Source organism: Lepeophtheirus salmonis, chromosome 10, assembly GCF_016086655.4.
Source record: "Lepeophtheirus salmonis chromosome 10, UVic_Lsal_1.4, whole genome shotgun sequence".
Taxonomy (NCBI): Eukaryota; Metazoa; Arthropoda; class Copepoda; order Siphonostomatoida; family Caligidae; genus Lepeophtheirus; species Lepeophtheirus salmonis.
Window position 1 is genome coordinate 3,710,825 of NC_052140.2, and position 25,606 is coordinate 3,736,430.

Consider the following 25,606-nt stretch of genomic DNA (forward strand, 5'->3'; position numbering starts at 1 on the left):
GCTCACTAAGAAAAACAAACAAACCAGGTACAACAATTAATACAATAATAGACAAGTTTCTTTGTATCATTGTTTACTTTTCCTTAGTACAGTCCTTTTATTTATGTTATAGTTCCATCCGTCAAAATATCAAGAAGATTCACCTACAGTTAAAGAGACAGTCTCTACAACACTGAATGATTTTTTACATTTACATTTTATATCTGTTAATTAATAATTTAAAATAGTGGTCAGAGAAAAGAACATTATATTTTGTAGATTGTAGAGCAGTGGTTCTCAAACTTTATATAATCTGAGCTCACTGACAATACTACACATACTTTCTCGCATTTTATACGAAAAAGGACTAACATCTTATTACTAATATGGTTGTTTTCGTATCTGGACTGCACATAATAGATATTTGAGGTAAGATCCAGAGCTCACCTGAAAGAGTTTGCTGATGGATTATAATTTTTAAATTAATATCTAACCGGAAATTTTGTTTACAGAAGAAACCTTTTTAATTTTTATTGTAAGAGTAGATAAATAATAAGAACAGATTACAACTGTATTCAAGACCTCCATTAATTATTGAAAAAATTGTTCATAAAAAAACATTATAAAAAATCCAATTTACTTTATATATATATTGACTCGTTTGAGGATGGTTAACATCACTATTTTCTCTTTTTTGAAAGCCCGTAGAGGACTCATTTGATGCATGAATAATTAGCTGTCCTTTTACTTATTAATGAAAATACTGTTCTAGAGCAATGTTTTAGGAGAAATATCGACAGAATTTGTCTCCAATGTTCTTCTGATGTTCTCTAACTAATTTAGTCAGTTGGTAACCACTTTGTACTTCAAAGAAAATTAGCAAAAGTCGAACATCCTGTTGTCAAGCTATTTTACTATACCTCGAACAAAGGCAGCCAACCTCATCTTTCATCTTCCCATCCGGATCTAAAAATTCATTTCTATCCGTTTTACTCTCCCTAAAAAAATAAAGCCTCTAAATTGTTTCTAAATAATTCGAATTGATAACAAATTTATTTTCATTATATTTTAAATTTATTTTTTAAATAAATAAAGTATAGTTTGACATATTTTCACTAAACAAAACCATTATCCAAATTGATACTTTGACAAATATGAAAAATATATGCGTCACGCCGTTACCTTTGTTGTATCACGCAACATTTCCTTTAAAAAAGAAACAGAAAAAATCCCAATATCCTTCAGTAGTTAGACAAATCCAATGCAATTTATATCCAAATTATTATTGTCATAATATATATTCATAGTTAAAAAAATAAATTACTTACATGCATGTATTTCATAATGTTAAAATCCTTCATAGTATTTCATACTATACTCGATACTGTAATATAATATCAACAAGAAATTGTATTCTTGACCTTTTTGAAAAGAGATATTTTTGTCTTAGCAAAATCATTTTGGTATCTAGGTCAAGGCATAGTTACCATTTTTAACAATCGGAAAGCTAGAAAAATACTGAACAGCTAGTTTCCTTAAATTAATCGTTTTGAAATTTCATTATTTGTTCAAACGATGGGCATTTATTTCGGTTTGAAAACTATTTCCGGCTTTTTCTTTCATTTCAGCTAATTAGTAACTTTAAAAAAAATAAAGAAATATATAAAGTATAGATGTTATTCATATCTTATGTTAATTGCTTTTAGATTAAAAACATACATACTAAAATCGATTAGAATAAGATCAATTAATGGTTCAAAAATGTATTTTTTTTCTTCTAAAAAATAGACATTTTGCAATATCACTCTGTAAAGTCAGTAATAAAAATAAAATCAGCAACGCTTGATGGTTTCCAGATATTTTATATTTTTATCAAACAACCATCAAAACCTATCTGCTTTTGTGACAATAACAACAAAAATTTATATAGCAATGAATTAATAAATTAAGTGATCTGCAATGTTGAGTGAACTAATATAAATTCCTTCACTTGTGAGTAATATTTAAATGTTTTATTTCACACGTTGCAATTGTGATTATAGATATGGAACGTCAACATTAAAAAGTATTTAACACAAATCAAGAAAATGAAAAAAATCCCAATTTAATTTCTTACTTCATAAATACATATGCCCCAATGTTTCATACTTGAATCCATTATGGTATTTGTATTTTAATTTATGGGATAAGTTTAGATACTTTAAATACAATTTGTAGCGTCTCCAAGGTGTTAAAAATAATATTGTTTTTGATAGAAAATGATAACATTAGTCGAAGAATATAAATGTTATTCACAATTAATTTTGAGAAAAATTAATCTAGCTTCTTTTTGTGTCGATGGGAGATATATATTTACCTTTCTTCCGAAAATAATAATTAACTTTGGTCTAGATTAGTCCAAATCGGCCTAGAAGTCATCACTTAAAACCAAATTGGGGGAAAATTGGTTAGAGTCTCAACATATGTTTTTATCTCAAAATATTAACGACTAATTTTATATCGAACGGTATCTATTGGAAATCTATATCCATATTCTTTCGTCATGTAAGAAAATGTGGCTGACCTTATGCGATTTACGCAATTATTTTGTTATCCGACTGATATATTTGCTTATAATTTATACTTATACAATTACGTTCGAAGATTTATAACCTTTTAATATTCTGACCAAATATGTTTTACCCTTACAAACTCCCATGTTTCGAGAGTCGATCGTTATAGGTTTTTACTTTCCCCACTAATTGAAATAAATTAACGTTATTCGTAGAAACGTATTTTTACATGCAGACTTGACTGGTCCAATCTGCACTTTTTTTGGAAATGTTGAAACGTCATAGGCTTAGAATATGCATTTGGGTAAAAATAGATGAATGACAAATTTTGAACAATTTAAAATAAGTTTCAGAGGTCACACAACGAGCTTAAAGTTTTGAAAATTGACATTTTGCAAAAAAATTAACACTCTATTTATTTGTCAACTGTTGATTTTTATGGCTTTTTTGGCGCAATCAGTGCATAAACGTTAATTGGTTGAATTTGAATTAAGCTATTTTTGGATGTTGTGAACATTTTGAAACAATATTTAATAATCAATCTGTAGTTGAGATGAATTGGAAATACTTTTTACGGCTACACAAGATTTAATTATAGTTTAATCATTCAATGTTCACAAGAATTAAGAAATCGACAGTTGATAGAATAATAATATATCAATGTTATTGATGTTTGCATATTAAATTTGCAATACAATTTTTAAAGGAAACAACAAAAAAATAAACTACAAAGAATACTGTATATTATGTCTTCATCATTTGAGTAAGCTTAAAATAAAATCAATCTTTAAAAAAAATGAAATAAAATAAAAACTCTATGAAAGGTTTTATTATTATTTTTTTAAACGCTAACTTAGAAATGGAAAAATAGATATTATAAATATTTTTTATTTTTTTGTGAAATACATAAAAATAAACCAACATCTTTTGAAGTTTATTTATGCAGAATGATTGATCATGTTTTTTTAAAATATTATTATTATTTTACATAAAATATTTGAAAAGAAATAATAAATAAACAGGCCCTATTCAGTAATGTTTCATTTATTAATACCTGGTCTCGTAATACCATCGTTTAAATAATATATTATATTTTGTGGGTGCTATATTATTTCTTGATGCATATATATTGAATTGTAAATCTTAAGCATTTTTTAGCGTGCCAATTTTGTTGTGGTTGTTAATCTAAACAGTGTTCTACACTGTCATATTATAACCCCACCCATCTAGACTTATAATATCATTCGTATTTCTTTGATTCTTCATTTAATCACACATACTTTTCAATATGCTCCTAAAACATTACTTTGTTTTATGTTTTTCTATTAGAATAACAAATTATATCTTATTGAAATCCCAAATTCATGTAGTTATTTTAAAATAAGGATTTATATTTTCTCGATATCTAATATTCATAAAAGTATTTTTAGAATTTTAATTAATATTCCAAATTAATGGATGGGATAATTAAAGAAATGATAAAAAAATTAAATTAATTAATTATTATAATCGTTTGACTGTTTATCATGCAATTAAATAGGTCTTACTTTTTACTCAGTTCACAAACAGCTTTATAAAAAGGATATTCACTAACGCAGGGTTAAAACTGTTGATTATTTTTTCAGGTTTCATGAGATAACACAAGTACGTATATGTGCTCTTGAATCACGGAGAGAAAGGCTGATGATTTATAAGTGTAGTTGTTTGACTTAGAGTAGAATTAATGAACGCAGACGGAGTAAAAACTACGGAGTACACTAAAGCAAATTGAACGTTCTTCAAATTTTTTGGGTAACCATCTTAATTTTTCTTTTTTTACATGCCCAAAATGCATACGATTTACAACCCTAGTTGTGAGTTTAGTACTTGAGTATTTGCAGAATCAAAACATAAAAAAATGTACTTATTGATAAGAGTAGGAAAACTCTTATTAAATATTCATCTTTTTTGCAAATATGTCATGTCTCAAAGTTACCATATTTTTATGACATTTTTCAGGCGTGGTTTTTACAATCACCGCAATTTAGAGAATATTATTATCCCTACTTATAACTCCCTAACAAACCCGAAGAGTTACTTTCCTCATCTATAAGCACACATAATCGTGGTACCACTTTATACTTAAATCTTCTCTCCTCAAGAATAAACAGATTTATAGATAACATATTAAGAAGAAGAAAAAGAAAAAAAAAAGACCTTGCAGGTTGTAACTTCCAAAAACTTGCTCTCTCAAAATGCTTAGGATTTACCACTCTACTTGTCATCATTGATTTTTTTTTAAAGAGAGAGGGCTTTTTATCTACATCTTTCAAAAATTATAGACCGGGACTCTCTCTTCTTAAAGCACCCGTGTTCTTTCTTTTAAAGATGTCTTGCAATAATTTACGAGCAAAACCTAAGCCTATATTTCTTCCATTATCAAGCTGATATAGTCAAAGTAAAAAAACATTTCTAATAAACTAAATTCCCTTTAAGACCTGAGTTAAAAACGCCGATGAACAAAAAAAAAATAGCCACCTATAACCAAATATTTATTCATTCTTATAATATAAAGGTTCAATCAAGCTCTAGTAGAGTATAAACCAAAACCTACATAACTTTGAACCCTCTTTACGACAGGTTTTCAGAAAAAAAAATTATTGTTGATGAAAAAGGTTGACTTCAGATTATAAAGAATCAAATGCTATGTGAAAATTAAGAAAAGTAAGAACGAAGCCATTCATAGTCAAATCATAGTAATGAATACCAATAAAGCAAAGTTTGTCTGTGTGTCGACGCCTTATTTTTGAGTGTATGCTTGATATCTTAGAATTGCATGACTATTTAATCTAAAAGAATGGTAATGTAGCAACAAACGTGTGTAGCTCAAACTCAGTGGGTCATATAAATAAGGGAAAGGTATGAAGAGTACATATTATTAAAGGAAGGTTTGTTTGTCGGGGCTTGATAATTAGCATGAATTCCAACTAAGATTTATTTAAATATAATATTCAAACTATGTATTTTTATCTTTGGAGCTATTTGCTACAACATATGGCCTAAAAAGTACCGGACATAACTAAAAAAATACGTTTTCTTCTGTTAAAAAATTCCATTTTTAAAATTATTATTTATTTTATTCACTTTATAAAGCAGAGTTCCCATAACACTTTTCAAGACAATTATTAACTTGTAAGGTACTTTATCCCATCAATAAGCAATGTAAAATTAAAACAGGAACTTGTTTTTGATCCATAGTTTTAAATATAACAAAAGTAGCCTCACATTTAGCACAATAACTCAGTAATTAAACAACAGAGTCTCATGAATTTTATACCACTGTCTCTTGAAGTTTGGTAGTTCTGAAAATGAAGTGGATTAAAAAAAACCGCCATCAATGTGTCCTGAACATGGCCTTTTTTTAGTAAATTTTTTTAATAACATTTTGTAAAAAAGTGTCAAATTTAAAATAATGGTGGTGGTTTCAAAACTATTTTGTAGGTTTAATTAAATTATAGTTTTGTATATTTGGATTTGCAAAATGTGATAATACGCATGATAGATGTGTTAACTCACCTTTGCCTGTTGAATAAAGTGTATTAAAAGAAAAACACGATATGTATTATTACTCTTATAAAATATTCATAACACATTTCCAATCTAAAATATTGAAAACACGAATCCAAATGTGCATTTACTGCAAAGTAGCTTTGTCATACAAATTTTTCATTGTAATTGCTTTTTTAAATGATTGGTTTATTTATTTTTGCGAATTTCTACTTAAAAGTCATGATTCTGCTTTTATAAGTAAATGGGAAAAATTCTTTTTTAACCCAAATCTGCCCAACCTTCAATACATTATGTTCAAAAATTTATGGTGTCATTATAAATATCTGTTTAATAGTAAAAAAATAATTTTTTTTGGGTCGGAATAAAATGAAATTTGGCTGATAGAATCATTAGGCAATATTGAATTTATCTGATGCAATAATTTTCGATGGTTGCATCATGCATCAGTATAAATGGGCAAAGACACATAGGCTGCCAGCAGTCCTGATTTGTCTCCCATTGAAAATTTCTATCCCTTGGTCCAAAGAGAACTCAATGAAAATACGCCAGCAACTTCAGAGGATGAATTTAAAAAAAACTGACAAAAGCTTGAGAAAAAATTTATCCGCATACTTTGAATAATCTATATGAAGGGATGACAAAACGCATAAAAAAATGTATTGAGCTTAAACGTCGTCATATTGGGAAGTAAATAAAGGTTTTGGTAAAAAAAAAATCACTTGTGTAGGTTATTTCATGATTTTTTTAAAACCACCATCAATTCTTAGACATACTGTATATAGTAGTAAATCTTATTGAAGTTATGGAAAAATACGTACGCAAAATACCCTTTGTTCTTTAGTTTACAAATATGAATTAGCACTGTATTAACCAGATTGGATAAAAAAAATCTCGTTTTTAGATGTTAATCATATCATTTTTCGACATTCTTTTGTCGTGTTGGGAATTTTCATAATGTGCTCTAAGAAAAAGTAAGGATAATAACCATTATTTTTTATATCTTTAATCATCTTAATTAGAACACATTTAGTTATCCAGAAAAATTATTTATTATTGGAAACATTATTCTCAATTTTATAGTTAAACTATTTTTAACTACTAATTTTTTCTTTCAGACAATTTTGTCAAAATTAAGCATCTTATTTTAAAGATATAAATTGAGTAAATGATAAATATACTTTATACATTCTGAAAGTTTTAAGGACAATTGATTTTTTCTAGGTTGACGGTACAAGAAATATTAGACGTTCTAGAGGAAGCCACAGAAGATGCGGAAGGAATTTTTATCACCCCTTCTGCTAATAATCAGGAGTCGGATTGCGATTCAGCAGATGAGGATAGTGGGGATTTGATTTATAATTTAAGTGGGCGTCCGTTTCAGAGTGAAGCTAAATATATATTGAAAAATGATAAAATTAGTGATAGAGGTGAACAAAGTCCGAGGGGCACTGAAACATCAAAAAAAGTTAAAATCCCTAAACTATATATGGGAAAAATCATCTCCAATTCAGTCAGCCGTTGTTCAAGACAAATTTAATTCCGAACATCCTGAAATTAATTCCTTATGAAAAGTTCAATTTTTTCATGGATGGCACTATAATAAATATAATAGTCTCAGAATCTAAGAGATATGCAAATCAAAAAAATCAAAAATTTAAAGTAAATGCACAAGAAATAAGAACTGCTATTGGAATTCTAATTTAATCTGGACATAATGTTTTGCCTTCGAGGCGTTCTTATTGGAGTGCCCAGGAAGATTTCTGTAACATCTTTGTTTCAAAATCAATGTCAAGAAATCGATTTGAGGAAATCTTACGATTTCTTCATTTAGTAGACAAGACAAAAATTGATCAAAATGACAAACTTGCAAAAGTTCGCCCACTTATGGATTATTTAAATATAAAATTCTATGAAGCCTATCCAATGAATGAAAGTATCGACTTGAACGAGGCAATGATAGAATATTTTGGGAAATATTGGTGCAAGCAATACATAAGGAACAAACTCAGAAGGTTTGGATATAAAGTATGGATTCTCAATTCTCCAGATATTTATTTATTGAGATTTGACATCCATTAAGGCTCATTTGGTACTGCTAAAGAATATGAATAACATTTTGGAACAATTATTTCTCTAATTAACTCCTTATCAAATCATATCATACGACTTCCCCGAAAATTTACTTTGATAATTACTTTACTAATCTTCCACTTATCGTAAAATAAACAATTATGAATTATGGAGCAAGATGAACAATTCTTGAAAATAGATTACCAAAAATCTATCATATTGTAGAGCAAAACAAGATGAAGAAAATTAAAACGTAGAACATATGACATGGTAATTGATATTCAAAATAAATTTTGTTTACTTCGTTGGACAGATAATGCTGTAGTAACAATTGTTTCAAATATACCAATCAAAAAAGTGAAAAGATGGTCCTCGAAAGAAACGAAGAAAGTTGAAATTGATCGTCCTCATATGATAGGAATGTATAGTTTGTCCATGGGCGCCACAGATAGGATGGACCAAAATAGTAATATTTATAGAATTCACCTTCAAACAAAGAAGTGGTGGGGACAATTTTTACATGGATAGTGCATGTTATCATTTAAAATGCCTGGCTTTGTTATCGAAAAAAAGAAATTTTTTTGCAACTTGAGCTTAGAAGGTGTATTGCCAGAACATTGATCATGCAAGCTACTCCCAGAGATTCTCTTGGTCGACGGAGACTACTAAAGTCTTCAAACATCGAAACAAAATTTGACAATATAGGTCATTTTGTTGAACAACTTGGGAAACAAGGATGGAAATATGGACAACTAGACTGCAAATCAAGACCTTCATAAAAGTGTTACGAATGTAATATCCCATTATGTATCAAATCTTTCAAAAAATACCACACCAATAATTGATTTTAAAATGTAATATGTTTAGAGAATAAAAAACTTAGAAGTAATTTAAAATATAATCATATTTTTTAAATATTCATATACGTCGTATCTGTCCGACATACTAACTATAGTAGTTGCTTTAAACATGAACAATACAAAAGTAATACCATTTTTGAATACTTTACATACATTAGACATGATGGAAGTACAAAACTTGATTTAAAAAAATGGGTTAATGAAAGCCTTTGCCTCACATGTCACAAGTTATCCAGTTCAAGTTTTTTTTTTTTAAAGTATCGAGGATTATATAAATACTATTCACAATTATCCATCCCCATGCAAAAGAGCTATGGTTGCATTTTTGTTTTTAAAGTATTTGAACCATGAAACGAAATGTGAAAGATACTATTTAACTTTAGATTACTATTGAATACTGTTCCTGCATATTATATTTAGTGGATATTGAGAGAAATACTGATAAGAGAGCAATAATTGCATTAAACAAAAGATCACGGCTGGAAGAGAGAAGAAATGAATTAAAAAAACTAATAATATGAACTAACATAATACTATAATAATGATATTGAATGAGTTAGGGTTTAATACATACAGTACAAACCCAAAACTTGCGGTAGCATGAATAAATTACGAAACACTTGATTTCTATCGAATCAAAAAATTACAACCCAGAACAATTTTTTTAGTGGTTAAATATTATATTTAGATATATTTGTTTTTCAATATGCCTTCTCTCCCCAGCAATAACAGCCTCGACACGCCGGCCAACAGATTGACAGCTCTTTTTCTCTTTGAAGGCCATATCAATGGCGTACCACACTATTATGATGACAGCTTGGAGCAAATCAAAATTAAGATGAGAGGTGCGACAGACATTCTTCTCCAAGACGCCCCAAACTACGAAGTCCAGAGAGTTGAGGTCAAGTCGGGTGGAGGGTCACATGGAAGTAGGCCACAAGAACCAAAACTTCTTGAAAACAATATGGCAGATATATTGATGCTGCAAAAATTTTGATTCTTCTGGATGTTAACACCTTTTAATATCATTCCCATCTTTAATTGACTTCTTCATCGTGTAAGCAATCCGGATAGAGATGCTAACACTCTCTGAGCATTTCTTGGTAATGATACCAGTGCCGAGGAGATCGCACAAACACTGCCTCTTTTTTTTGTCCAACATTTGTACACTAAGAGACATAGATGTTTGGGTCCCCACTCAGTAGACAAGAGTATTAGATTCTAGAAGATCTGGTTCAGCTCCAATATTTTATCTGAGGTTAATTTTATTGAAGAAATAGTCAATAAAAAGTTTATACAGTAATATATAAAAGCCGTTGTTCACCTATCTATATTTGAATGTATTAATTTCCTTTATTATAAAATACGAGTATAATTCATCATCTAAGAATTTTAAAATATCCGTACTTAACCTCTATAAATTGTTGCTTAAAAAAAAATTAAATCAATAATGCTACTAAACTAGGCAATATAAATTTTTGAACCCGGATACGAATATTACAAGTACGTATATTGTCAATGCAGATGTGGATGCAAGTATTTTATAATGCAGATAACCTGTGGATATGCATATATAATTTCGTAATACTTCGTCTAGTAAAATTAACACTGATTAGATGAAATATATTAGTCAAGCAAGGTTTTTTCATGATGAAAAATAAATAACAAAAAATGATTTTTTGCCTAAAACAAACAAAAATTCTCTTCTTCAAGAAACAATGACTAGCCAAATGACAAAATTTGGTGAAACAAAAGGAATTAAAAATTGGCGATGAAAATATTACCAAAGTTACGAATGGAGCTGGAATGTATGATAAAACTTACATCATTAACCTTTTACATAAAAATGGTTATGTAATAATTACTATATTTCATATTTAGCATTAGCAATTCAATTGTTACTTATATTGAAAACTAAATATTTGTTATGTGTATAATATACATATGTGCCCCGTCAACACAAAAGCAAGCTAGAATGATTTTTCTTCATGAGTGGGAATTACATTTGTATTCTTCGACAAATTATGGTCAATTTCTATCAATAAATTATTCTGATTAATCATTTGAAGACGTTGGAAATTCCTCATGCGGTGGCCAAAATTGATTGTCATAATAAAAGTATGGCCCAACATAAATCCAATAAAGCTTATAAATTATAAGATCAAGTGTTGGATCAATTAACTCATCCCACAAATTTGAATACAAAGTATATAATTCACTCTAATATTTTTTGTTGGAGTCAATATAGTATATATGAAGCAAAACAAAACATTTGGATTTTCTATAGTTCTTTCTTTTTGTTCAATATTGTTTTTATATTGACGTAATACATATATTATTTTATTTCAATGTACATTGACACAAAATATTATTTTCTTCACTAAAAATAATTCAATGAAATTTAACAAAAAATAATGTCAAAAATAATATTCAACTTTTTTTCCAATATTTCTTTATATATACTGCTTTTCTACTTATTTTATCAATCATAACCATATTAATAGCAGAATTAGTTTGACATAAGTTTGGATTATATAAATAAATATAAAATGTTGCCATTAAATAATATGTCATACACAATTTTACTATTTATTTCAAGTGGTGCTTTCATTTACAGTTAGGGAGTCAGCACTGCATTAAATAAGACTCTGTTTTTGTAAAATTAGAAAGTCTAATTACACGCCTCCTGCCTTGAACTTGATTTTCATAAATATTGTCCTTTTATAAAAAGGCTCACATGCCTTACCCGGTGAATATCATCACTATATATGGAAGGTACATTTATTGAAGATATATCTTTTATCATCAAGGTCTGTGATACTGGCTTCTAACTTGGTGGAACATCCTCAATAACATCAGTCGGAGTCCATACTCCGTCCACAGTTTATAGGGATCATAGTGAGTTCTCTTACCGTCAATTCCCCTTCGTGTCCTAATATAAGAAATATTTTATTGATTCCAGTTCTTTTGTGTCCTTGGCAAACAAATTTATCCTCTCTATCACACTGATCTGATAGCAATTTCATTTAAAAGAATGAATTTGTACCGTACAATCTGTTCAGATTTTTTAATTATTATTTATTCTAAGCACTTCAAACCTTACTCTGAAGTACCTTAATATTTGTGAAACATTTATACCATTGGAAAATATAAATATCATTGCAATTTAAAAACTTAGTGAGCCTGGATTACTAAAGTGTTTATTACCATATAGAAATGTTAAAATTGTCAAGACCTAGGATCTCCATAAAAAAAAATTAATTACAATTTTTCAATAAATTTTTCCCCATATATATATATTTTTTTAATTTTACTATTTTATCATGTTATTGTTCTAATATTACTTGAAAAAATAATTAAAAATTTTCTGCCATCTTCTTATTTTTATGTATATTATCATTATGGTCTGAAACAAAAAATTTGGCCATGTAATTAAACATTTTACTTCCAGTAAGAGGCATGTATTGCTAAAAGTGATGATTATCATCAAATTTTCATTCCAGAATGGAAAAAGCATGAGGGTCATCTGCTAACATTTTCATAAAAAAATTATGAAGATTTATTTTTGCATGTTTTGAAAAAATAATGTTTTTTTTTAAATCGACTTATTTTATTTTTTTCCAAAAATATTTCATGTGCAAAAATAAAAATTAAAAATATTATATCAAATGGACGAGTAAGTCCACTACGATCAATTTGATTGATAAGTTTCTGCCGTTCTTCATCACTTTCATATGATAACAAATTTGAATTAAATTTATCTTTAAAGATGTTAATTTAAAGATTGTTCGTTGTGAAAAAATATTAGAAAACACCGTTCAATTTTTTTTGTCAATTTTTTTGTGGTCCAAATATAATTATCCTTTAATTTCTTTAGTGAGATGTCGCCAAAACTTATAATATTTTTCATGACAATGACTTTCTCTGCATTCACTAAATTTCCACTTTTCTTCCTTACACTCAAATCAATATTAATACCACATCTTTTCTTGTAAAGTCCAAGGCGAGTCTCAATTTTTTCAGAATTAATATGTCCATGATGAACATAGCTCACATTGACTTCATTTATCATATCATGTGCGATATTAAATAGTCCAGCTGATGTGTGTGGCAGCAGGAACGTGTCCCGTGTGAGACTTGTGGCCTAGTCCTCTAGCTCTTCTAAAAAAAGTAATGAAGCACAATCGAATATGATGTTCTTATTCATTTAATTAATATTTTAATAAATTCCTTTGGGGCAAAGAGCTGGATCAAGCTTCATGTAAAGTTTTTCTATAACAAAAATACTGATCTATCATCTCAAAGTTCTTAATCTCATTTAAAAAATTTATTGTACTTAAGAAGCCGAGATGAAGAAAGACAAGCATTGGATGTAACTGTTGGAACTAATTTAGTGTAATAAAGGGGACGATTTGGAAACTGGGAGGGACTATAAAAGGATATTTACGTGGAAATTTGATAGTATCCACAGATGCAAGTTTATAATCAGAAAAGATAAAATGAAGTTGACCAAAGGGAAAATATTTTGAAGGTTCCTAATTTCGGAAAATGAAGTTTCATTATGTTTCTAGGGCCAGTTTCGATAATTTCGGACTTAATTCCTCTGTAGCTAATACGACAATCTTGTACAATACAAGTATTACCCATGATTCTACATTTGAATAAATCAAACACTATATTTTAATATTTTTATATTGTTAGTGTATTTTGAATCTTTTTGAGTCATTGAAGGAGGAGAAGTGGCAAGAGTCTTCCTTCCGATTCGTAATTGTCAAGATATTATCGATATTAAAAAAAAAAAAATTGAAGACGGGTTTTAGTAACGAGCTTAAGAAATCCCAGTTATTTCAAATCATATTAAATTTTTTTATCAAGATATTAGTATTATTGTTTTCTCTTTAAAGTATTGAATAACTACGTGCGAGTGTGATCATGAAAAACAGAGAGGAACACTGAGGATTTGTTGAAGAGTTATCATTTTTACTAATAAAACAAAGTTAGTCTGTTTATTGTCCCCTAAAAACTCTTAGTACTACATTTACTATAAAATAGAGGCACCTCAATTGTTTTGGCAGAGGTTTTGTGAGATACTGAGTGATCATTCTAGTTGTAATCTTTTGATCTAAAAATGAGCAAATAATCCTTTCCTTAAAGTATTCGAGACTTTGTCAAAATTAAAGTTAATTATTTATGGAAAATCTCAAATCTAAAAACAATCATTTGTTATTCTCACTATACCTCCAAGTCCTTAAAATTATTTTTTTTTAAATTCTCAAAAATGAAGAAATAAGTATTTGGAATGAAAGATTATATATTTTTTTCTTATTTATTACAAAAAATAGTTTTTTTCCTTCCTCTGAATAACTAATAATAAAATTGCAACCATATACAATTTTTTTTTTTGTATTTATAATTTAATAATATCAAGAGGCCCATTGATTTTTGGGTATATGTATGAATATTAAGTAAGAATAATAGGGGGGTTGGTCATTCAACTTTTTCGAATTTCGATTACAGTAAACATTTTGATTGACATTTTTCTAACCCAATAAAACGTAGTTATGAGGTTATTTTCTAAGGTCACCCTATAGAAGGAAAAGAGATAGTAACTGAAGGAATTTTTAGCACACAGTCAAATCTGTATTAAGCGGTCAAACAAGGCAAGCTGAAAAAGAGACCTCCAGGGTCTCTCTTAAACTAGGTTTCCTATCTTGTCACCATTCTATATTTGAAAACTATATATGGTCGCCTAGTGCAGTTATACGCTTAAAACAGTTGGTTGTTAGACCAAATTTGACTATTTATATATTTTGATGTTTTTTTATACATAAGTGTAAAAAACAAATGCACACAAAACGTGAATTTCCTATTTGGTATTTTTTCTTTTTGCTTCATAGAGTTACTTAAAAAAATGTTTATCTCAGCTGTTTTATGTAGAGCAATAATAATAATGGACCAAATATATAATTTTTCCCTTTCATAATACTTTTGATCGAGATGTGCTACCTAATGATGACGTTGTAGGTGCACATTTTGTTTAGGTCTTTTTATGACCACAAGACAACTTTTCCTCATTGATTGTTATCGAAATGCAAAAAACTTTAAAAACAAACCTCCCTATTGTGTAAATCAGAACTATTTGAAAAAAATATATACTTATTTGGATTTCTCATGTCCTGGTATATATTTTTTTAAATTACAAGACTCCGGGAAATAAAGGAATTACGTTAGTAAATGACATATATGTACTGTAAATGTTAAATATTTCATGCTATGTTTTGAAGTGAAATAGTTCATTTTTTGCCAGTCCTAATCAAATTATATTCTCAATACTCATTGTATCATTATCACTAATAGTGTGCAGGTTGTATTTTTTAGAACCTGTCGCTTTTTTAAGTTAAGTAATCCCATATGCAATTTCTATAATAATGAAACACTTTTTTTCGTTGAGCTGGGAGTTATATAATTGTGAAAAGAAAAAGCTAAATGTATTTTGGATGTGCAAATATGATGAACATCTCTATTAATAAACCAAAGTTGTACGCCTGAGTATTTTTAATAATAATAATCAATCAATCATTAAGAAAATTAGGCATTTCATTATGTGACCATGAGTTACAATATGAGTATTCAGTAAGTAAATAACATTTAAAAAGACACTGAGTAAAACATGAGTGTCTTTTTGCAAAAAAGCTAGCTAATTGTCCTGAAAAAGTCTTTAAAACGTAATATCGACTTAAATTAAGAGTTATCTATCAAGTAAAAAATAATTTCTGAGTTTATGTAAACACTTTGCCGTAAGTACAGTATATTGTGCTCCCTGATTCATATAACAATAAGTATAAAGAAGAAAAAAAAGAGTATAATACACATGGAGCACTGTATAAAATAAATGAAATCTTTCACGCGTTTAGTTCAAATCATATTAAAAAAGACAAAAAACAAAACTGAGAAGTACTTTGTATACAGTTTATAAAGAAGATGATTTTTTACATGAGGTTTAGCTACAAGCAATGAAAAACGGAGATTATTACCAAGGATTTTTTAGGGAGTTATCTTCGATAGTATTAAAGGAAATTTTGTATATTCGTCAAGGTTAACATCTCCAGGAAATGCTGGGTACTACCACTAGTAATTAGATAATACTTATAATATGAAATATTGTTTTGAAGGATTTCCCGGTAATTTACTGTGAGTGTGAAAGTAAAGAAATCCCGGGGAAAGGAGATGTTGATGGAGAAACCCTACTACTTATATATTTATATTATGATAAGAATAATTTGCTTTTTTAATTTTTTTTCTTTATTTCGTCTTCTTTATCAAGTTTATGAGTTTAATATTTTCTCTTTTTTGAGAATTGATGAGTATATGATAACTCAATTTTTTTTATCTCCTTTTTTTAGTCTGTTTATAATAAAGAGTATAACCTACATATATATATGTATATATTATTTCGATCTAATTCTCAAGAGAATCAATATGAAAAGTATATGAAAAAAAAAAATAATAATAATAATATGGACCGTACATAAATATGCAGTCCTTAAAATGCAAATAACAAATATACAAAATGAAAAATCGTCAAATGAAATGACATTTTGAATAATTATATGTCTCCCTCCCCTCCATATACTTACTAGTGGTGTTTGGTATCCCGGTACTATAGTGGTATCGGCATACTGACAGACTTAAAATGGTACCCAGTATACTCATCAATTTACTTTACTTTATACAAAAGCTGCCCAACCGAAGACATAATCCTCCAATTTTCTACCAACCCCAGTTCCAAATAAAAAAGAAGGAAAATTATCCTTTATAAATAAATTTCATTTTGTTTCTGAGCTTTCTTCCATCCCAAACAAAAATCCCGAAGACAGGGTATTAAGTGCATGGAATTGTCTTTTTTTATCATATATCACATGGATTTAACAGAATAGAGTTCCATAGTCAAATATATGTTATAATGAAGTAAGATGTAAATATATTGTAACACATGACTAGAAAATTCCCGGGCTTCACCCATAGATAGAGCTATTTTCTTTTTTAAATAACCTCATTTTCAGTTCGTACCAGCCTTTATAAGAGAGCTGCCAAAATTTTATGATATTCTATTCGTTATTTTGTGAGTTAATGTGCAAAGTGTGACGGCATTTTGTTATTTACACAACAATGGACCTAAAACAATTTGTGTCTTAATTATTAACTTATTTTTGATACAAAAAAACATCCTTCAAGCGAAGCAATGGCAATGAAGCTTAAATCTTAAATAATTAATAAATGATGTCCAACCAAGTACCAAAATGCTTCAAATAATGAAACTTTACGATAACGACAATCTTTTAAGATCTTAGTTCTATTTAGTCATTAAATACCCCATATCTACATGTAGGGTTGCGTGAATCATTATTTATACGGTCCAGTCTAGTCTTAGGACCGATCTTATCACTCATTGGGACCGATCCTTAAGGATGTTGATCCTCTCAATACTAGAACTCATTAAAAAGAAAAGAAATAAAGTTGAATGACGTCATCAATGACCAAAATTTATAAATTTTAGGACTGATATGTAGGACTAAACTGAACCAGAACGAGACTGAATTTGACGGGACTGTAGATTTCATTCCTAAATAAGGAGGAATATCATACTACATACGTGTAGAGTAACATACAAGGTCTGATAAAAAAGAAATTTATTATTTTTTCATTCCAAATTCAATCCTCATTCGATAGTCAAATTACTTTTTTTATTGTTGTGTTGGTACACATGCTCACAATTTTTGTTTATGACAAATAAAAAGGTTAGACGTCTTTTAGTTTTCTCTACAATTTTCTACCATTGAACAAAATGGAAAGAAAACATCGTTTTAGGGGAAATAACTTTATTAATTTTTAAAGGTTTTTTTATTCTTCAAAATTTCTCATTTTGTAAGAAAATAACTATTTTAGAAGAATAAATAATCTTTCAAAAGTTTTTATCATATAATGCACGTTTGATATTTAATAATAATAATTATAAAAAATAAGGACAAGAAATAGACCCAAAAAGTTCTCGCATTGTTATGTGTCAGTAAATATTTTTTAAACGTTTCCATATTGACCTAAACGTTCCGTATTTGAAAACATTATGGATCATTTTTTGATAGTCCGATAGGTTTATATAATCAAAATAATCCCACTATTAATAAGAATAGTAAGTATGAAGAAAATGAGTATTGGGAATATATTATGGTATGGTTTAAATTATATTTTTAGAATATAAAATGAAATACTAAACTTTCACCATATTTATAATTCACTGACGCAAACTTCATTTTGGGTTGACATAGTAAATCGTTACTGGTAAAAGTAATACTATAATATTAATAGAATACATACAATGAATTGCAGTACTAGAAAAACTTCCCTTGGAAAAATGATCAATGGAAGATTGCCCATATTTTCTTCAAACTTCATTGTGAATAATAACGCATTATAAGTTCGCTTAATATTATTTATGAACAATATCTAAACATATTTGTTTGTTCCATCCTCCAAGTGTGAGTAATATTATTGAAATACAATTTCCTTGCAACTTTTTGAATTTAATCCAATCTTCTAAGAAATGGAACAAATAAACATGTTTAGAAATTTGTCACAAATTAGATTTAGCTAATTTATAATCCGTTATTATACATCATGAAGTTTGAATAAAATACGGCTAATTTTCTCACGGGCTATTTTCCTAACTGGCAATTTTCTCCATAGAAATTTTCTCCAGGGCAATCTTCGACGGGTAATTTTCACCATGGTAGTTTTTTGCACATGAAATTGCAAATGATGTAGATCGACATATGTGGCCCCTCAACACAACAACAAACTAGAATGATTTTTCTTTTAAATAAGTGTCGATTACATTTGTATTCTTCGACGAATTATCGTTTATTTCTATCAACAAATTATTCTCGTTAACCCTTTGGTTGTGTCATAAATTGCACTTAATGTAGGTAAAATGGATACTCACAATAAAAGTATGATAAATTGGTGGATTTTAGTTGAAAGGGCACATATAGGGGCTATTTAGGTAAGTATTTTCAATAAAATTATGGTTCTAAACTATAGCTAAAAGTATTGGGTAACCAAACTCATTCAACAAACTTGAATACAAAGCGTATAACTGACGCAATTATGTTAATTGAATTTTGACCTGTATGTACACTGTACAGTACACAGGGTTACGAAAGTTAGGGTAATCCAGAAAATTGTTGAAAGCAAGTTTACTTTTGAAATAACGACAATTAAACTTCATACATATAATTTTCATTAAAGTTTCTGTAACATATATAAAGACTATTCAACATGGCCGTCTTCAGCCTTCACAGTTGCTGTACGACGGCAACTAAAGTCCCTGATGGCGGCACAGATAACTAGATGAGCGATTTTGTCCCATTCCTTTCCCAGCTAAGCTTTTAGGGCCTATAAATTCTGATGAGGCTTCGCACATTCCTTTTCCTCAAAAATGGACCATAAAGAGTAATCCATTGGATATCTTTGAGGCCTTTCTTCCTTGGGATTTGTGTTTAATTCCTCTTTCTAACAACCAATTGATGCCGAACTATTAAAACATCATGACAGGTAAGCTGCAGTCTTTCTAAACATTCTTTAATTTGTGAGAGTGATCCCATTAATTTTATGTTTCTTTTATATTTATATAACCACGCTATGGTATTTTCCGTCTTGAATTAACTGAACGATCACTTTCTATTGATTCTCAATCAGGGTGATGTTGGTGAAGTAATATTTTCATGACTTAAAGACATCAACCGTTTCAGTATGAATGAATAGCAGAAGATGAACCTTATATCACGAAACCTCCACGAGCCTAGGCTAACAATTATGGTTGGGATTACCCTAATTTTCATTGGCCTGAATTGAAATTTATAAACATATTCGGATTTTCTCCTTTCCTTGATTTTTGTTCGAGATTGAACAAGGTTGCAAATTTTTATCATGTATACATATATAGTTATACTATATTAAGACTACATCAAATAAGGCCTCAGATAATATCCAACAAAGAAGCCAAATATATACATGTACATAGATAATAACAGAATGTTAAATGTGTTTTACAAAAAATAATAATTTATAATATAGTCATAAAGACCTTGATAATGTCGTCCTCATCTTCCCCAGATCTCTTTTTCGTTTTTAGAGCCTTTTTTGTGATAGTTGAATTGATTCATAAATTTATGTGCATATTTATTAGGGTGGCTCCAAAATCAGAGTTTGAGAGATTGATAATGAGAGGGTTTTGTGAATTCTTTTATAACATAAAACTGTGGTTCCCAAACTTTTTCGAGTTCGAGCCTTAAAATATGTTTGTATATTTTTCGGGTTTCGTTCCAATAATCCATTTTTTATAATATTATTATTGTTATTATTCTTGGTGTTCTTTTCAGAAACAAATAAACAAATTAATTAGGGTAGACTTGAAATTATCTTTCATGTATTGATGGATTTGGGGTACTAATTATATATCCAGGTAGTTTCGGTACTTTAAAAAAGTAATTTGCATAATTTTTCGATTATGAGTGCCAGAACCGAGAAAAATAATATTTTTCTTGATATTTCCAAGTGGACTCGGAAGCTAGACTTGAGGATGCTGTCTTTGATTAATTGCGACCTGTCAACAAAACTTCGCACTGACTCACGACTCGCCATAGAAACCTCTCATTGACCTGCAACTCTATACGGTTTTTTTAATACATCACTTATCATACTTTGGGTCTGGATCCGAATAAAAAAATGGATCTAAACCACGGGTTCAGTCTTTTTACGGTTATTCTCAATTATATAGAACAAGAACTGAGTTGTCCTTTATTCTATATACCCGAGATCCATCACTACTAAAATGGTAATTTTAAGCCAGTAGGATCAAACGGTTTAAGTTTTTTTCTTATTAAAAAAATATGTCCTACAATCCAAACTTTGTATTTTTGTGATAAATATTGGATTTTATTTATTTTTATATAACAAGGTCAAATCAATAAAATACGGTTTAGTAAAAATAAATCCATTATTTTCTAATAGATGGCTTTAGTAATGTGTATCTTGCGTTACATAAGTGTGATGACTTAGCACTAGATGGTGATAGAAAGATAAAATTACGTACTAAACAAACTTCTGAACCCGTTTTTTGATAGTTTGACTCATAATTGTTCGAGTGCGGGTCAAAGAAGAATACAACATATTTTACGGGTTTTCTTCGATAAAGATGAAAATCCAACCCAAGCATCTGAGCAATAAACAGTACTAAATATTTTTTGTACATATAAGCAGACAAAATGGTTGGGGGAAATAAACAATAAAATAGAAAAGAATCCCAGACAATCGATGAATACGATCGCCGACAGCATCTAAGTAGCGTACAGTTCAACTATCCATAGTGTCATCAATGAATATCTACGGTACCTCAGCTATGCACGTCGCAAGGAACAGCTTCTAATTCCGTCAAACCAATCCAAAGTCTTTATCGAGCTAAAAAGAAGCCTCATTTTTTGTTCTTTGTTTTTTTCTTCAGATGAGATACATTTCCTTCAAACTAAGAAGTATAACTTGAGGAACAATTGATGTTTGGGAAAAAGTCCTTTTAGCTTCCTTAAAATCATAGAGGCCAAATAACTACAGAAAGTTATGGTTCATGGTGTTGTTAGCAGTGAGAGTCACGTCATGTAGCTCTACATCTTCAAGCAAGGTCCGAAGGTCAACGCCCAGATCTAAATCAGTCTTTGGTGTACCAAAGCCTTTCTCTGGTCTGTACCATTATAAAAACTGACATTGTATCCGGCAGAAAGAGGATGTGCATCCTTTAGACAATTTTTTCTTGGCAATGTTGTACGGGTTTCTAATTAATGTCCCAACAGCGACAAAAGATCCCCAAAAGCTGGGAAAAGATTGCATTCCGCACATCACTCATTGGAACGGTCAAGAAGGGAGTGGAACGTTTCTGGGAACGTTGTGAACGTGTGGTTCTAGTTTATCCAGATTTTATTCATTAAGTATCAAATATATGTCATAATGTTGATTTTTATAAAAAAATAATATAATTGGTTAAGAAATAAAGTCAGAGCAGTGTTTTAATTTTTATCTATGAACCTCAATGTAAGAGATCTTTTTTACTTTTCTATTTCAAGTTTTGAGTCTTTGAAGTTGAGTTCAAGTTGAGTCTTACGTTGTAGTTAAATAATATCTCAAAATGTACCATCCATATTATAATTCAATGAAATAAAGTGAGCAATAGTACTTGATGATGAAAACTATTTTTATCATCTATATATGTATATTAAATGCAAATATTCGTCTGTCTGTTAATGTGTGTGTCCGGAATAAACGGTAAAATCATTTGCTTAAATTTTTCACCTAGGTTTTAGGGTCAAGAGATGTTTATTTATCAAATAGACTTAATTTTTTTTTTTGTAAATATATTGATTTACATGGTGTGATTGTCTACTTCATTTTAAGAAAGTATATATTATTGCAAAAAATAACATTTATAATTTTTGAAACAGAAAACTAATATACACAAATTTGACCCCACCTTTTTTTACAAAAAGCTGTTCCTGTAATGGAAAAATGTAGTAATTTAAAATCAAATCAAATTTTATTTAAATTTGTACATATGAATTTGCAGCTATGTAAATCATGTGTAATTCTTAGATGGTGCAGTTTTTTTTTGTTTATTTTTAGAATTGGTAATCTGAAGAATGAATCTTATTTCATTATTATTTAGTTATAGTCAATAGCTGATTGAACATTTGCTTACCAATATACTTGTTTATTTCCTTCTGACCCTTCTCCTTTTTTCACAGATGACTTTAGCTTCTCTTCTCTAAAAAGTCTTCAAATTGTTAGGTTTAGCATGCTGATTTTCGATTTTTGAATCATGCTCATTTTAATACAGGGACTGAAAAGTTTGGGGCTTCACACATAGATGGCACTATATATTTTTTTAATTCATTTCATTTTTATTTAGTAACTAAATTTTAAAGAGCTATCAAAATTTCATGTGAATTTGTTCTTTAGTTTGTGATCTATTGTACAAAGCACAAAAAAATGGATAAAAAACAATTTCGTGTATTAATTTTACACTGATTCAAGATAAGAAAAAAATATACTGTTCAAAATTAGCAATAGTTTGAAAAGTGCTATAGGGATTTATAAAGCTGGGGCAAAAAATGAACGAAAAAACACGTTTTCTTTATTAAGTCTGGTATTTTTCAGCCTATGTGTTACACACGATTTTCATCACTATAAAATTATTTCTTTTAATGAGTTACGTTTTATGGTAATCAAACAGTTTAATATTTATACACTGTAACAAAAAAAATGTGTATCAATATCCAATGTGAACCAATATGTACAATTGATACGCCTTTAAAAATGTACTTTACTCATAATTACTTTTTTTTGTATATGTTCCCTTCTTAAATTCTGCAGTATTTCTGAAAGTGCATATTTGTACCTAATATAGGTATACACTATGATAATTATTTAAGGATCAATTATGTAATGAAATGGAAAAATAGGTTATATTCCTAATTATTTAAAAAACAAAGCCATTCGTGTTTTAATTTTTTTTTTAAATATGTTATATATTTGATACGTATTGCATATACATGAAGCAATTGAATACAATTAAAAATCTATATTAACAAAGCAATGTTTCTTTCTCTATCTGTATGAATGTCTGAATATATGATAACAAGCCACCGAGATTTTAGCATAATACAGTCCAGCTCTATGAAATATATCATAAACATATTATAATCTAAGAAATAACAATGCACTCGAATTAATGAATTATTGGAGGAGTGTGCATATACAGGGTGCACTCTATATAGTGATCCTGGATGTAAATCATATAACTACTTTGGATATTAGAAATAATGATACTTATGAAATATTGCAGGCATTTACAATGTATAATAAAAGGACTGTTTTCGTTAGTATTGGTCTCGGATATGTATCATAATTAAGAAGAAAGAACTATGTTGAACAATTAGACAAGGAAAAACGGTTCATGAGTGTGCTTTTCTTCTTTTTTGTTCATTATTTAATAGGTACTGAGTGTGTTAACATCTCCCTTTAAAAGAAGAATGCTTTGGTGTCAATTCATCTATAAATAAATGGGAAAAAAGTGTTTTCTGTATTTCACTTTTTAAACTAAGTAAGTTGTTCATTACACCATGCAACAGAATTTTGGCCAACAGGCTGAAACTCGCATTCATTATTGTTATTTCAGCCATAGAATACGAAAATGACCATTAAAACTTTCAATCTTTCAATTTTTGGCTATAACTACGATTCAGTGCCATATTTCGACATGAAAATACTATGTATATTGGTGAAAATCAAAGTAAATACCAAATTGATACAAATATTTAAGCATTGGAAAAATGAATTATTTATTTTGATTGTAATTAATAAAAAAAGGTATATAACGACAAAAAAAATGGAGTAAAATGATGGACATTACTTAGAAGATAATATATCGTTTATTTTTTCTTCAAGTGCTTTATATCCAAGCTAAAGTTATAGAATATACCTCACATTTCAATTTTTTTTTAAATTGTCCTACAAAAATGTCATTTATTAAGGAATTTTCATAAAATAAGCTGGTTCGGTTGCGTTGAGTATAGATGACAATTATATTCAAGTGAAAAAAATAAAATCGCTGATGAGTTTTATATTTATCTATTATTTTGAATATGAAGCATTTATAAACTTTTTTTACTTCCCTTACATATTAATAGTATTAGTATATATTATTTGTTGAAACTTCATAAACTATTTATATACAATTAGAACATTTTTGACATATACTTATAAATTGCATTATAGTTTAAAAATATGGAATGCTTTTGTATTTTCCAAAACTGTTATAATCATGCTTTAACTCTAAAGAAGGGAACCTCTAAGTAAGACTAAGGATTTGTTGGTCATTTATAAGATTATTATTGGAATCAGGGTAGAAATAAGGATCGGCATTGGAGTAATTCCTTGCTAAGTACAGAGTAGAGATGGATTTAGTCTAGGAACGAGACCAAAAGTCCGAAGCTCATTTTGCCAAGCCCAAATAGGCTCGTGGCTCAAACTTTCTAGCCCGACGTTTATTTCTAGTGTAAAATAATTCCTCTCCACAAATAATCGATGACGTCATCCTCAATTTGATACCTTATGAAAAATAAGCTAACAATGATGTTATTCTTGTTTGTAAGTGCTACACTAATTACAAATATGAATGATAGTTCATTCATTACTGTCCTTCAGAAATAACGAGTAATTATGAAGACATTGCGCGGTACACCTGTACTTTCGTTCTTAAATTACAGACCAATGGATCTCAAAGTATCTTATTCTCTCTTGTACGACTCAAACTATCTGAAATTTCCTCTAATTAAAAATATGGAGGATTTTAAGGAAATGGCTGGAGATCAAAAGTTTGGCGAACCCTCAAATCTATAATTCTATCGATATAATTATATCTATAATTGAAATGGTGAAATTTGGTCTAATGAATATCACATCAAAAAATGAAATATGTACGTCCACTTTATG